We start from the raw sequence: 14,777 nt of genomic DNA on the forward strand, positions 1-14,777 counted from the left end.
ATATATATATCACCGCACGTGTTATTCGAAGTAGAGATTCGGTAGTCCTCTTTGCATAATGTAGGAAAGTAAAGTGTATTGACCAACTTTCTGTAAAGAGTGAGAGTCAAACGAAAGGGGTAACCGCTCGTAAGTTTCATATTGCTAATGCCCACGTGGTTGCGAAAGGAAAGTCACCGCCTGGCACGAGGTATCCCTCCCGGCAGGTTGCCGGGCACGTGTGCGGGCCGTGTCTCGGGCAGGGACGGCCTCATGGTGGTGGGCGGACTGCACGGGTTTATCTTGTGTGCGGCATTGTGCACAACAAAAAGGCCACGGTAGTGAAGCTCGTGGTGTTCCGTATGGGCTTACTGTGCAAATTCTCTCGCTTTCCGAGCACCTGCACGTGAAAATTCAGGTACATGTCAGAAATGCGAGTGCGGCAAATATGCATAGCTTGCAACTTCTCAACCTGGAAAAAAATATTTTGTGAATCTACCTCTGACACAGCTGCCCGCGGTAAGTAATGGATCGTTTTGATTCAAAATGATCGCCGGCGATGTCGCATGAACGATCAATATAACTCACGGACACGAATTAGTGTAACAGTAATCGCAATATGCGCAGGTTTCTATACGGAACGAAAAACAAATTGGAGACTTTATAAGGATGTGACCTTTTCCTACAATTTCTCTACACTTTGATGCAAACCAATTGCCACACTAATCCACACATCTGGTGTGTCTGGTATTGACGGATAAATTACAAAGAACAACTTTAGGTAATACAGTGATTCTTTACTTTTGGAAAGTAACTACTGCAATGAGCATTTCCCAGGCCCTGAGTTCACGTTACATATAGAAATTCTGCGTCAGGTTGAGACGGCCTGCGAACTTTCCCCCAAAAGTTTTAAGAAAGTGGCCGACACCGGTGAGCGGAACCCAGCTGTATGAAATAATCATGCTGCTTTGATGTAGCAGCAGACACGTCCTGTCCTCAGCGCTAGCTTCCTCTATTTGTCTCTACTAGGAACCCACAGTTACATGACTGTATGCCGCACGCCACTTGCTCCTTATGACGACGGTGATGATTATTGCCATCCTATGTGAGACTGGATGCAGACAAAAAGTCACTTAGTTTGCTTGATTTATTTAGGTTTTACTACACCTACAGCCATCTAGCCTTTTGCCTATCTGATCTCCATCATAACAATGACGAGGATATGGCGCTTGACTAGCAGGGCTGATGTAGAGTATTGGCGGCTCAGCTGCACTACGCGGCATCGGGAAGTGCTCAGCTGCACTTCCAGATGCCGCGGAGCCCCACCTAGGGGTGTCGCCCTTCAACGAGTGCCGTCACATTGCCAAAACAATCTCCACAAACTACGGGAGAAACTGATTCACGGGATGCAACGGCAAGACACCACATAGCCCTGCAAGTCAAGCGTGGCTACTTCGCCACTCATAAGTTTATTTACTTTTCTAATATTTCTATTGTGAGCTTCTGCTATTGTACCAGTGATCGGAAGTGTTTTCGCGTGCCGTATTGGTTAAGAAGTCGCTGTCGTACGATGGGTGCTCACAGCTCTGGCAGTAATGACACTGTGTATCGCGATCTCGTGACCGCATTGTAATCGATGAATCGTTTTATTGGGCGCCAAGCGGGTAATATCAAGTGTACCGCCAAGTGCAAAAATCTAGCCACCTCTGTTATTTTGCCCAAACACGTCAACGCGATTGTTGGTAATTTCTATGCACCCATGAGTATTTGCTATAGCATGCAGGTGAATTCGTAACGCTTGCACGTTCAACATGAACTTGTAACTTACAGCTTGAGGCTTGTAAGTCAGGTAGCGTCTAGAGGCGACGTTGTATCAGTACATACGAGAATGCTAAGGTCTGCGCAAACGAAGGGGTTCGCGATTTGCACTATGACATAAGTTGGAGTCAGAGTTTATTTGAAGAGCAGTGGATATCCACTTGAATAGCCCACATATTAAACTGCAATACCTCCGGGATCATTCCACCTGTTTAGACTGCCTTAGCTTCGGAATCAGGCCACATTTTTTGTGGTATAGCTGAATAAGATAGCCGGAAATAACACTAATCGCACAATGCCAATAATACAGTTCAAGTTAAAACCCTAACCCGTTCATGTGAACTGCGAGATAGAGTGCTGCTCACAACATCCACAAAAGAGAAAAAAAATTGCATCTTACAGCACCACCTGAGCGGGCGCGGCTCCTGCGCGTACGAAGAGCAGCTTTCCGGCGAATATTTGGAGCATAGTATGGCGGATATTACGCATATGTGGCTATCACAGCGCTATCAACCCATTTACTAGCTCATTAAGGATAATTATGTTATATAGTAAGAAGCAGAAGACGTGCATATTTACAGCAACTGTTTATAATGTAACGTAGGCGGCATATGCGCAGAACACATACGGGACATCTACTGTGTTTCAGTCGTAGATGCAGCTATTTCCGGTGTCATAGTAAGAGTCTCGAGAACGTGAATACCTGTAGTGTGCTTCCTGGAATTCACATCACCTCTTTCGACTTCAGTGATTCTCAAGTTGACAAATCATCAGTCTGTGTCGGTCGTACACTGTGGCGCCTGCTCAAAAAACGTACCACGGAGTTAACTTTTTCTAAATTATTTGCCCTGGTGCCAGCTAACAAATACACAGCCGGAACCTCTCAAATGGTTGTTCTCTGCGAAACAGGGACGCGAAGCGGCTGCTCTGACCTGGCAAGCCAGAAGGCCCTGATCGACAGAGCACTAGCCGCTGCCGTAGCCAATGGGCTCCTGTAATGAGGAGCCCACCTAGTGAGTGTGAAAGGCGGCCCCCTTCGGGCCACCTCCAACTTCCTCCGTGTACTTTAAATTAAGTTTTTCAGACAGAGAGACAGCCCCAAAATCTCCATTTAGATTTTTGCTCCTTTAAACATTAGGTTATTGCTAAACCGTGCCTTGGTCAGGTCGAAAGAAGGTTCACAAGCACATGTCATGTTTTCTCGACTTTCTCAGAATACTTTCTCGGATCATACGTCTCTTACACATCACGACACCCCTTTCCCTTTGTCTTGCACCTTCTACAACAACAATGCTGCAACACTGTATTCTGATCTGTTCTCGAATAAAATACCATTATATGCTTTCTTTACAAAAGGCTGCTCATATCATCATCAAGAAGCATACATCATTTGGTGTTACGTTTATGTTAGGTGCAGGCAAACTGATTCCCCTACACGCAAACAGAATTCCTCCGGTATCGCAGCTTTACGAGGTTATGCAGGCCCAACAACCATGTTGCAATCTATGTGAAGCCAAGCTTTCGTTACGAAGCAAATGAAATGCTTTAAATTTGGCCATTTCGTTTCTTCGTCATAGGCACAAAGGAAGCTGGCGCGCGCATGAGCTCTCGCACATGTGCGCTACGCCATGCTACAAATTAATTATTGTCTAGTAATTAACTGTACTTCTTATTTAAGTGTACTTGCCGCTTCTTGGTCAATCTCCTGTTTTGGCATTTGACATAGTTTAGGAGTATAACCATCATCAATATCGGGCGATGACTTGAAACCGCTAGCTGACGTTGGCAGGATATGTACCGCCCGCTTCGTGGCCGATCTTCCGTTTTGGGTGTGTGCCACACTATGGAACGTGTATGCATCATCAAAATTTCGGCGATCATTTCAAACAGATATTTGGCAAGTTTGTACCGCACGCGTCTTGGCTAATCCCCATTTTAGGCTACGTGCCATGAGAGCGAAATAATCATCAAAGTCAACAAGCTCACACGCTTCTTGGCCAATCCATCATTGTTGATAAGTGCCATAGTACGGAAATCGTAATCATCATTATCACGCGGCGATCATCTGGAAGAGCCAGTTGATGTTTGCACAATACGTACAGCCTGCTTTTTGGTCAATGCTATGTTGTGGGTGTTTGCGCATACTGTGGAAATCATCATCGTAGTCAACATGTGGTGACAATCTGAATAAACTAGTGGACGTTGGTATGAGAGACGTGTACAAGCAGATCGGGTTGCTGTGCTGGGGGACCTAGGTTTGACTCCTGCTCGTTCACACGCTTTTTTTACTGTATCTACATAGAGCCTATATAGTTGTATACATGGCAAGTTTGCGGTAGCGACTAAGGCGAAACGATCATTGCGGTTAGACATTTCTGTGGCACCACCATAATATCCTATGGAGCTCTCTGTACGTCGCCACAGTAGCCGCTTCACAAATGCATTTATACGTCACCTGCCGCAATAGAACAGTACAAACTGGAGCGCTTACCTTTGTGCTAAGATGCAACACTCAAGAGGGGAGGTCGATAGGATGATCGAGAGGCGGCAGGGAGGGGAGACAGGGAATGGGGCAGAACCAACTCAGTCACGATACGAGTGAATAACAGCCTTACAAGTCACTCTTCGCTCGCAGCTCACATACGTGGGCAAGGGGGGGAAGGCGCTAAAGGAAAAAAGGCGACGTAAGAATGCAAGAAAACGCTACTACAAGCACGTTTCTGATATTACCGAAAAATGTGCATCTTGCAAATTATGAAGGTCGACAATCGACGCAGCGAGTGCACAAGCAGAGGGGCATTGTAGCACTGTGTGTCTAAGCGACACTACAGAAGCGGCAGCACGCCAAATCAACACTTCTGTGCCTACCGCAGTAGCTTTGCTTGTGTATCGTTGATCGACGTCGGCGTCTCGATCCAGACCACCGCAGCCGTATTTCGACAGGGCCGAAATAAAAGAAAAAAATGTCACAGTTTCGCCCTAAGGGCGAATCAATGAATGCGATAGCAACACAGCAATGTCATACGAAGTAAGGTTAGCGGCTTTGGTAGCAATATGAATTGTAGTAAACATAAGCTGATTAAGTAAGCAGGTGTGCTGCGGCGTAAGTAGACCGACATAAAGAGAGACTCGATGACCACGAGAAGGCGCGTGTGAAACGGTGGTGTTGATGAGAAGCGCTTCCCGTGGGCAGCGCGTGCGAAGGGACACACCTGTAGCGCTGCACTACCGATCCGGGCTGCATTGCATGTGTAGCGTCCGTTGGAAAATGTGACCCGACTATTACTAACTGAATGAACAAGCGTGGTGTGAGCGCGCACAAACAAACACAGATAGATCACACTGAATGACTGCAGACAACGACTGTCAAAACGCTGGCAGCAAGCATACGCCGCAGCGGGCGAAGGTACGCGCGGTCTATCGCTTCAACCGAAACTGAGCGGCGAATGCAAGGCGCATAAAGGTCAGAGCCGTGTGGAGATAAGAGACGGTGCGGACGAGCGACGAGCGCGGTTGTTGGCAGAGGAGAAGTGCGCCACCCCCCACCCCCGCTCCCTCTGGCGCTGGCTTCCTGCTTCCTTGATTGAGCGTGGGAGATCAAGGGCGTTCGCTCTCCGTGATAGCGCGCGTCCCCGCACGCTTCCGCTCGGGCATACGGCGCGCGGCGAAGATTTTATCTATAGGGAAACGCTCGTGTACGTAGAATTAGGAGCACGATGAAGAAACCAAGTGGGTGAAAATTAGTCCGGAATCCACCACTTCGCCGTGCCTACTATACGATTATCGTTTTAGCCCGTACAGCCACATGATTCCTATAAAGTTTCATGCTTCTGCCACGAGGCAATGTCGTGTGAGGCAATGAGAAGGCCTACGTTCTAGTGCACACAATTTAACGCCCACAAAAACGTGCCACCATTGTTCACGGATACGATACTATTAGGTACCAGTAGGTTTTCCTTCCTACAAGAATTGCCAAAGGGTTGCACCACGGCGTCAAATGCGATGACGCATACCAGTTCTAAAGACCACGGAGGCAGCGTCACTCCTTCAGCAACGGCAAATGTCTTTTCTCCAGTGGGTCGTTGATCCACGAGTTCTGATAGTAAGGGATCCCGACAGGCATCGACTCCAGGTTTTCCGCTATTTATCGAAAGGTCGCCGGTACCACAATTGACTGAAGCCCCACAGGTCTGCAGACAGTCTGTCCCTAATATAACATCGTGAGTACAGCGTTCCAAGATCACCAACTTGGTTACGTTGTGCGCCAATAACACATTCACAGCAGAAACACCACGAGGACGCAATATTCTACCGCTTACTCGACGGAATTTACCATGCATGTCGGGGGAAAACATAACTTTGCGTCGAAGACGGTTCTTGAAAGAAATGCTCATAACTGATCTTATAGCCCCGATGTCAACCAATGCCATTGTGCATATACCATCAATTATCACTGCCACTTTGTTTCCCTTCATTGTAATTGGTAGAGGTATCTATGTCGTGTCGTGTCTGACGACCTCACCTCCATCGGCCGCGTAATCTAGTTTCCCGACGGTGGTGGTGAGAATTAACGTCGCCTCGGTGAAGGAGAGCAACGTTGACGTGAAGACGGTGGAGTGAGATTGCGGTTTGAAACAGATGAGTCGCTGCGGTGAGTCCATCGTGCACTGTTGATGGGGAAGGTCGTCGATGAAGTAAAGGAGCTTGGAGGCCAGGAATGGTCGAAGTTGCGACATTGGGTGCCATAGGACGTTGGCTGTGACTCGTACCACCTCGGTGCCCAACGACGTTGCCGACAGAATCGAGAGATATGTCATGTGACACCGCAGCTATAACTCACGAGACGCTCGCGGTTTACGTTTTGGTAGGATGGGTATGTCCGTGGCTCTGAGTAGGCAGTTGCTAATGAACTAGCTTATCCCTCAGCACACTCGTTGCCGGTTTCGCGGTGGTAGTTATGTTGCATTTTCATTGACCTTTTCGAGTGGTACTCCTCGACAGTCGTTGCAGCGATGGAACGGGGAGCTGGTGGAGGATTGTAAGGATGTTACCACCACGGAACAGTGTTCAATTCCGTGCAACGACAAAGCTCTTCTCTAACAATCTGTCTAATGGTCGTCGCGAGACCGACTGATGGGATGTCTTCTTCAATGCTTGTAACAGTTGTTACGTTTGCTAGCCGGCCAAACTTCGGCGTTATGCAGCGCAGTTTGAGAGCCTCGAAGGTACGGCAACGACGTATTACATCGGCGACTGAGCTAAGGTTCTCTTTACCAATGAGAAATTTGTAAACGTCCTACACGATTCCCTATAACAAATGGCCACCTTTGTCCTCCTATGATATACGAGGATTGGCCGTTCTGCATAGCATGAGTACGTTTTCGATGTAGGTCACTGCACGTCTCGCCCGCAACTTGAGCTCTTTGAAGGAGCAGTTTGCTCTTTCCTGCTTCTTCTTTGCGTACAGAATCGCCGAAACGCTCCTTGATTTCGGAGGTGAAACGATGCCACATTGTGAGAATTTCCTCGTGGTTATCGAACCCCAGGAGCGCCGTGTCAATCAAAAAGAAGACAGCGCTTGAGAGTCGCGTTACGCTGTCCCAACAACAGTGCTTGCTCACGCGTTCGTAGTAGTTAAGCCATTCTTCGACGTTTTAGCCAGGCTTCCCTCCGAATGTGCGAGGCTCTACCAGGTGTTGGCGCTGTCACGGACCAGCCATCGTTTGAGTCGAAGATGCCACTGGTTAAGGTGCGAGTGTTGGCTTCGGTGTGGGTGATCTCAAAAACCGGAAGTAATGGGGCCATTCCAGCAATGTGGCGACTTCGACGCAGATCAGGAGGTTGGAGAACCGTGTTGTTCGTGTTGCGCGGTGGTCGGAGGTTCCCAGCACCTTCCACCAAAAACTGGCACGTATGATCAATGTTTATGTACAGATGAAGACCGGGATGGATGAGAGGTCACCACGATGTCGCCACCGAAATGTTGCCTTGGCTGTTACTGAACTCATCGTTCTCCTCTTTGCCACGTTACAATATATATATATATATATATATATATATATATTCACACTCTACATGAAGTCATTCGAATTTACTACTTAAGTAAAAATGGGCTCCTTAAGCGTGCCATCGTTGCGTGAGGTCCAATGATATTCCCCAAGGGCATCAACCCACGTTAAAATGTCAATATATAGGCAACATTACCGGTAGCTGCAGCAGTAATAAGGAGCAATTTCAAGAGTATCGGAGTTTGCTGACTCCATTATACAACAATTTGACTGACTGGCATCCTCCTTCCAGAAGGTATCTCCTATTTACTCCCAATAATTACACTGTGTTACCGTGAGCTGGACAGTATGTTATGGCTGGAGTGGCTGTTTCATATTTTTGTAATAATTTATGTGGTTTGCGAATTTAAATATGTCACTCCAGATATTTAACAAGTCGCAAAATTCCTGTTTGCCGTAGCAATTGCATAGGTGAGCTGGCTTCCCTGTAGCCAGAAGAGTTTTAATAAAGCCCACATAAAAGAGTTTGAAGGACGCTTAAGCTTCGCCTTTAAGAGTGGAACGCAATAGCATTCAAAGATCCCTGACTCTTTGTCAGGCTTCCCGGCAACTGCAGCTTTCTTTTTTCTGCACCTTCACCTCGACACGCCGCTGCAGAGGAGGCCAGTGCCATCTGGATGGTGTTTTTGCAAACAACACCGACCGGGCGCGCCGCTGTATGGTTGAAATGCTGGTAAAGGGGTTTGTGTTTGAGTTTCCGCCTAACAGAATTTATCTTCTCGTATATGCAAATCATACCGTTAGTTTGTGGCTAAGGCGTACTTTACAATTTTTCTGATGCATTTTACTTTGAGAAATTCAATTAGTTCACCTGCGCCTCAGCGCCATGCGGAGGGCCTGCTTGGTCGGGGTGGTACGGGATGATTTTCTTTGCCGCGGACGCCGAGACCGACGCCGACGCCAGATTTTCTGCGACACGGGGTACTTAATGCTGTCGAGTTAAGAAGCGTTGGAGAACAACAAATATATTGTTTGCACAATCCCAGAGCGTTCTAAGTGCAAAAGTTAATCTTCAATATGCACGAGCATATGAAATCAGTAAAACGCACACAATCGAATAAATCAATCGCCATTGTAAAAGTGTCATCGTACTAACTTTTTCAATCAGTGAAGGAAGAACTAGTGATGACTGAACTTTGTCGGCTGTGGCAGGTTCCCCATGAGCACTTTGCATGTGTAACTTGACCTGCTGCAATAACTTACTTACATCCGGCGAATATCAACCGCATGTCCTCATTAGAAATACCCACGTATGAAGGTACCTAATACTTACCCTTCAATTACAACTCTCCTCCCGTTTGTGCTGCATTCAACATTAATGCAGGGACTTTGAAAGGACTTGCTTCCACCCGGTGGAATCTTTTGTCCATAAACCATGCATCCACCTGTTCATGAAATTAATCAAAATTGAGCGTTTTATTTATACGTAGAAGAAAACCAGTAAACAATAATTATCACAGTGCAACCAGAGAATTATGTCATATTTGGCTGCTGATAATCATACCGTTCTAATAGAAGCACAAGTCTTCGTGCAATTATGAATGTGCATGAGCAGTTCCTCCCTAGATTTTCCTCCATAGACTTTTTTTTAAATAGGAATGCTGTGAAGTCGCTAGGCAAATGCAGCTTGCACAGAGAGTTTACTTCCTTTAGAAGGCGCAATCAGCATAGACAAGCACTGGCGGACCGCCAATGCATAATAAGTTAAAATTACACGTTGCGTATTTAAACGTTAGATTATCGTCGCGTTCCTGGTGCGTTTGCTTGCCTTGCCGTGTGCTCTGTTTTGTGCTATTTCCTTCATAGTTAATGTGGTATATGCTCACAATACATATTTGAAGGCAATCACATTGAAAGGCAACTGGGTCATCTACGTCAGCGACCGTCACAGTCTTTCTGGTGAAAAGTAATGGCTGTTTACTATCCTGTTAACAGCCATTTCCGACATCACTTTTCCTGAAAATCATCTGTATGTCACGTCACGGGCTTACAAACACCGCCGAATAATAGAGACATGGTTGTGCAGGAAAGAATTGTAACAGTTTTTTTTTTCGTGTAAGGCTGCAGGACATTGCCTGCTGAATCTATAAAGGCTGGCTTTAAAAGTCGTGTGGTGTTTATTGAAACTTTGGTGGGAGAAATTCGTTAAGAAAAAAAATATAAACAAACATGAGTACTATTGACCCAACTCGCCAAACTTACGAGTATCTTGATTTGCTCGCCCTCATATATTTTATTTGACTGTCCGAGAGCTTTACATTGCAATAAAAATTATCTTGCCGTTTATATCTTGCAACGATTTTCTCAAAAAAAAACTTGTCAAACATACTAAAAATATTCGTTTTTCCCTTTTCCAGGTCACATTTTCGCAATGTAACATTAAGACTCAATGTTTAGTTCATAGACAAGGGTACGTACAAATTGATTCATAAATTGGAAGTATCGCAATAAATGCCGGGCAGTGGTAGTACGTGCTTGCCTGTGCGCGAATCTAATGTACGTACCAACTGGGGCTATTAGAACATTTTATCTCTTCTGAATCAACACCATACGTTTGATGCCAGTCCGACCACTGCCCCGCAACGTCCCAAAAAGTTGTTTAGCACACTACTGATCAGTATACATTCCTTTATAAATTTAAACGGTTGGTCCATCTCTACCGAAACTGTGAATTCAACACATGGAATGACGTTTTGCCGACAATGTGCCGTAACAACAGCAAATTGAGCGACTACTATACGTCGCTGATTGCCTAGGAGCGACTGAAAGGGGATATATCATTACCGTTCACTGTTTCAAGGTCACTTCCCTATGCCTGAACGTCAATGGATGACAATGATGTAGCGCGGCCCTTTGACTGTCAGTAAACAGGCAGCTTCAACTCGTCGCGGACTTCGATGTTGTTATTTAAATAAACGTAAAATACAGAAAGGTGTTATGAAAGAGCCGCCAGACCAATTCGAATGAAATTTGTTGCATTTGATAACGTTAACTTCGGGCTAACCCTGGAAGCAAACTTTTAATGAGAGACTCTTAAGAATAAGAGGAATATTTTATAAAGATAGCTGAAAATTGGCATTTGTTGAGTAAAGCAAGCAAGAACTTTACAAACCCGTTACGCATCACCAAAATCTGATATCGCAATTTCCTAAACGGTGCAAACACATTTGGTGTGGGAATATTGAGTCGATCTGAAATTTTTGTTTTGGTCAGTAGAACGTTCCAAAAGTCTACTTCACAAATTAGAGTGGAATGTATATAATTCAGGAGTTTTGTCCGTTTTAAATGCAGTAGTAGATGCTGTTCGGAAAGTTGTGATAGTCTTTATTATTGCTGTGTTGCAGGGTTCTAAATTAAGACTTGACTTATTGTAGGGCGACTCTAAACGTAAAAAAAAAAACTTCCTTTCATTTCAAGAAATAGAATATAGTTCGGTGTTGTACTGGCAGAGAAAATGATTTTTTTTCCTTCCCCATGTATTTCAATAGAGCCCGAGAGCTACGGCTTCCTTTTAAGCTTCACTTATTTGACCTGAGCATCAGAGTGTTTCGTCGTTGCGGTACGTGGTTGGCCCCACAAGCCTCATCAAGACAATGCCTAGCCTGCTCTACTTAGGGGGATGCGCTGTACGAACATTTAGAGAAGACTTTCGCCGACATGATTTTCCTTTGACTTGACTTCTACGCCAGACCTGGACAGTTATACTTGCCTACGCAAATCTCACTTAGATTAAGGCAACAATAGACAAGCGCTGATCACGCCGTCCATATACTTAAGTAATTGCTGAACAAGGCTACGCTTTAGCCTCAGCTTCTGTAGATTACTGACGAAGACATAGACATCGGTGACTTCTTTGAGCGTTCAGAAACCCAGTTTTCCTCTGCAGAGAAAAACAAAAAGCAGACTTGAGCCGACTCACACCCGTTTGCCTCTGAACTTATTTACTTGGACAACAACGTTCCCCTGCTGTGGAGACCACCGCCATCTTATTTTCGCTTGCCGGCTTGTTCCTCCAATAATTTAGTATACCCACTACGGGGAAAATGTACAACCGATACAGAGAGAAATGTTTATTGATACGAAATGCAGAGAGTTCGGCCAGAGGTGCAGCCTCGTATCCAGCTACATTGCGCTCATGAAATGGTAAGAGGGAAAGTAAGAGACGTCTGATAGGTAAGAATGACGACACAAGCAATATGCGCAACACATAACAGGCAACTCTACTAAAGCCTAGAGGGCCGACCGTACGTTTTTAACAAAATGCCTGAAAACTACAGATGATGTCACGCCAAAAGGTCCGAAAGTAACACCCTCTGCCAAAGCCAAAAAAGAAATGTTTAACGTAACGTTCAACAATTATACATAACTGCAATTATACACAATGAATAGTATGAAGTAGATAAGTAAGTATTTTGTTTACTTTTCTTCTTTCTGAAGAAACTAAACTTCCTCTCTGTATTGCCTAACAATGCATTCTCTGCTATTCCAAATATATGCATACGGGCAGACTTTAGCTCTTTGGGCTTGGGAATGCCTGCTGCACGTTGCATTGTAGCATAATTATGGTTGTTCCTAACTAATCCAACTGACATACCACACAACTTAAAAGTTCAGCAGCTTGTTACACTCCTGGAACACGTGAAAGCGAAAGCCTGCAGCAACATGGTAAAGAGCTCTCTCGCATCGTCGCTTTGCAGATTTGGCAGTTCCGCTTCTTCGGCTCGTTTTCGACGCTTCGCTGCGGCTTCACTTGATCGTATAGCGGGATCACCCTCATACCAGACGTTTCTGTTTAACTTTAGGTTGCATCCTCTCACCAGTGGATTGAAACCTATTGTGTTCTATGTGTTGTATGGGTGATTTCAATGAAAGCTTGCGCTGTTCACTTCACTTTGCTGAGCTCTTGTAGCCTCTGCATTACGGGGGTATGAGCCATTGAGAAGGTCACGTGCTTTTTTTGTACCACTCTACTAGACAATGCGTTCCTGTACGTTGTATACATGATTCCAATGAATGTACGCACTGTTCACATCACTTTGCTGAATGCTTGTAGCTGCTGCATTACGAGAGGGATGAGTCATTGCCTTTTTGCTTGCTTAGAGGGTATGAGCCATTGCTGATAATTTTTGTACCACTGGACCGGACGACGCATCTTTTTAAAGGCCATCGGGGGTGAGAGCCACTTCAAGCTTTTGCTTTAATGAATTATCATGTTACCAATAACCCCAAACCGCACATGGTTGATAACTTGCCCTTTTTGAGTGGCAGAATGAGACAATAGCTACGAAGAATATTGTTTGTGAAGGCCGAACTTAAGCACTGCTTCTCTAAAAATCGATTAAATCGTAAGATAAGGATCATAGTTTGTGCAAAAGAATACATGCAATGAGATTTACTTGATAAAATTATAGTTTTGGGCCATAAACCTGTTTTTTTTTCCTTGGATGTGATTCCATCCTGACCCTGTTTGATAGATGCTGTCCGTCCACACCTCTATTGCTTTTACCAAAGGTTTCCTTTCTTTTATGGGCTACATTCAAATACGAAAGTGTCATATTATCCATGTACTTTTCCTAGTAGTCTTACTGCCTGTCCCTGAGAACTGCACCGCATCAGTAAATACGACGTCTACAAATTGAACACCTCATTTACAAATTTGTAAAACAGGGGATCTCCAAGCCAGCATCAGCCATTATCATAGGAAACGAAGCAGGCATTTCTTTTGTATGCATAAAAGTTCCGGTGTGTTGATCCCCACTCTAATGTCTGTGATACTAGAAATTCTAGAAAGTACAAATGAAAGCAATATAAGTAATAAATACTACTACTAGATTTATATAGACTTACTATTGCTGGATCGTATAGGGCATTCAGGATCTTCTGGATAACCGTCTGGAATTTCTAGTATTGCCACTGTACTTGCAATAATTGCAGCATACGTCGCGAATACTAAAAGCTTCATGATGCTTTGTCTCCTGATTGGCTTGAGTGCCTGTAAAGAAGCGACTATATAGATTTTATATTGTGCACGGCATTTCTACCTGACGAATAAAAATTTACGCAGTACAAACTTCTTTTTTCTGGCGAACCACACTACAGTGTGATATCCATACAAAATTCTATATCAAAGAAAATAGCAACAATTAGTTCACCTTCGCTTATCGCTATGCAGAATAGATTTGTAAAAAAATGACTGACATGGTTTTTAAGCCATAACTGCATTAGTACAGCACTTAATAATTGATTCGTTTGCTGCACAATCCAGAGCTGATAATGTCCTTTAGCTTAGCGAAAACGCTACCAGCCTATACCCTATAGATCAGGCTTTCCGTACTTGAATGGTAATTTTAAAGCATCAACCACAGTGTAGCATATACCGTTGGCATTACAGAGTAAAATTAGCAGATTAGACAATAAAGAATAAGCACTCATTTAATTTTGTATTTTTCTTTATGTGTGTTCTGCTTCCACCTTTATTTGAGCGGTTGTACTGGGATCTGGGGACATTTTAAAACTCCGCATACTTCGTCTGAAAGAGTTGAAAAGTATACAGCTACACTAAACTGCACCGATGCATTCGCCCATATGTGCATGGCCACACAGTATAAACCTAATGAATCTACAACAAAATAATGTACAATTGTTCGACGTGGATGCGTTGTGGGTTTGTTGCATGGCCAATTCAGTTGTTAGTTAGTCAGTTAAATTGGCTTTATTGGCGCAAAAGCGACTTAGGCTTTGCTGCGCCAGACCTATTCAGTTGTATGCACCGAGATATTTGCTCATTTCATTAATGAGTTATCTTGTATCTTTCCTAATTACATCGTTCTCTGCATATTTAATCAGTGCTGATTTCGGTGTGTGGAGCGTTTACAAGATTATTCTACCGCAAAACTGCTTTGACACAGGACT

General features: G+C 44.6%; 1 long non-coding RNA gene across 1 annotated transcript; it reads right to left on the reverse strand.

Annotated features, from left to right (window-relative positions):
* Positions 1 to 269: 269 nt before the first annotated feature.
* LOC125945407 (uncharacterized) lies at positions 270 to 13,857 on the reverse strand. Its single transcript, XR_007466879.1, has 3 exons — positions 13,713 to 13,857; positions 9,139 to 9,250; positions 270 to 379 (listed from the first exon to the last, which is right to left on the reverse strand). It is a non-coding gene; the product is annotated as an uncharacterized LOC125945407 (long non-coding RNA).
* Positions 13,858 to 14,777: the final 920 nt, after the last annotated feature.

This window comes from Dermacentor silvarum, chromosome 5 (genome assembly GCF_013339745.2).
Source record: "Dermacentor silvarum isolate Dsil-2018 chromosome 5, BIME_Dsil_1.4, whole genome shotgun sequence".
In the NCBI taxonomy this organism is placed as follows: domain Eukaryota; kingdom Metazoa; phylum Arthropoda; class Arachnida; order Ixodida; family Ixodidae; genus Dermacentor; species Dermacentor silvarum.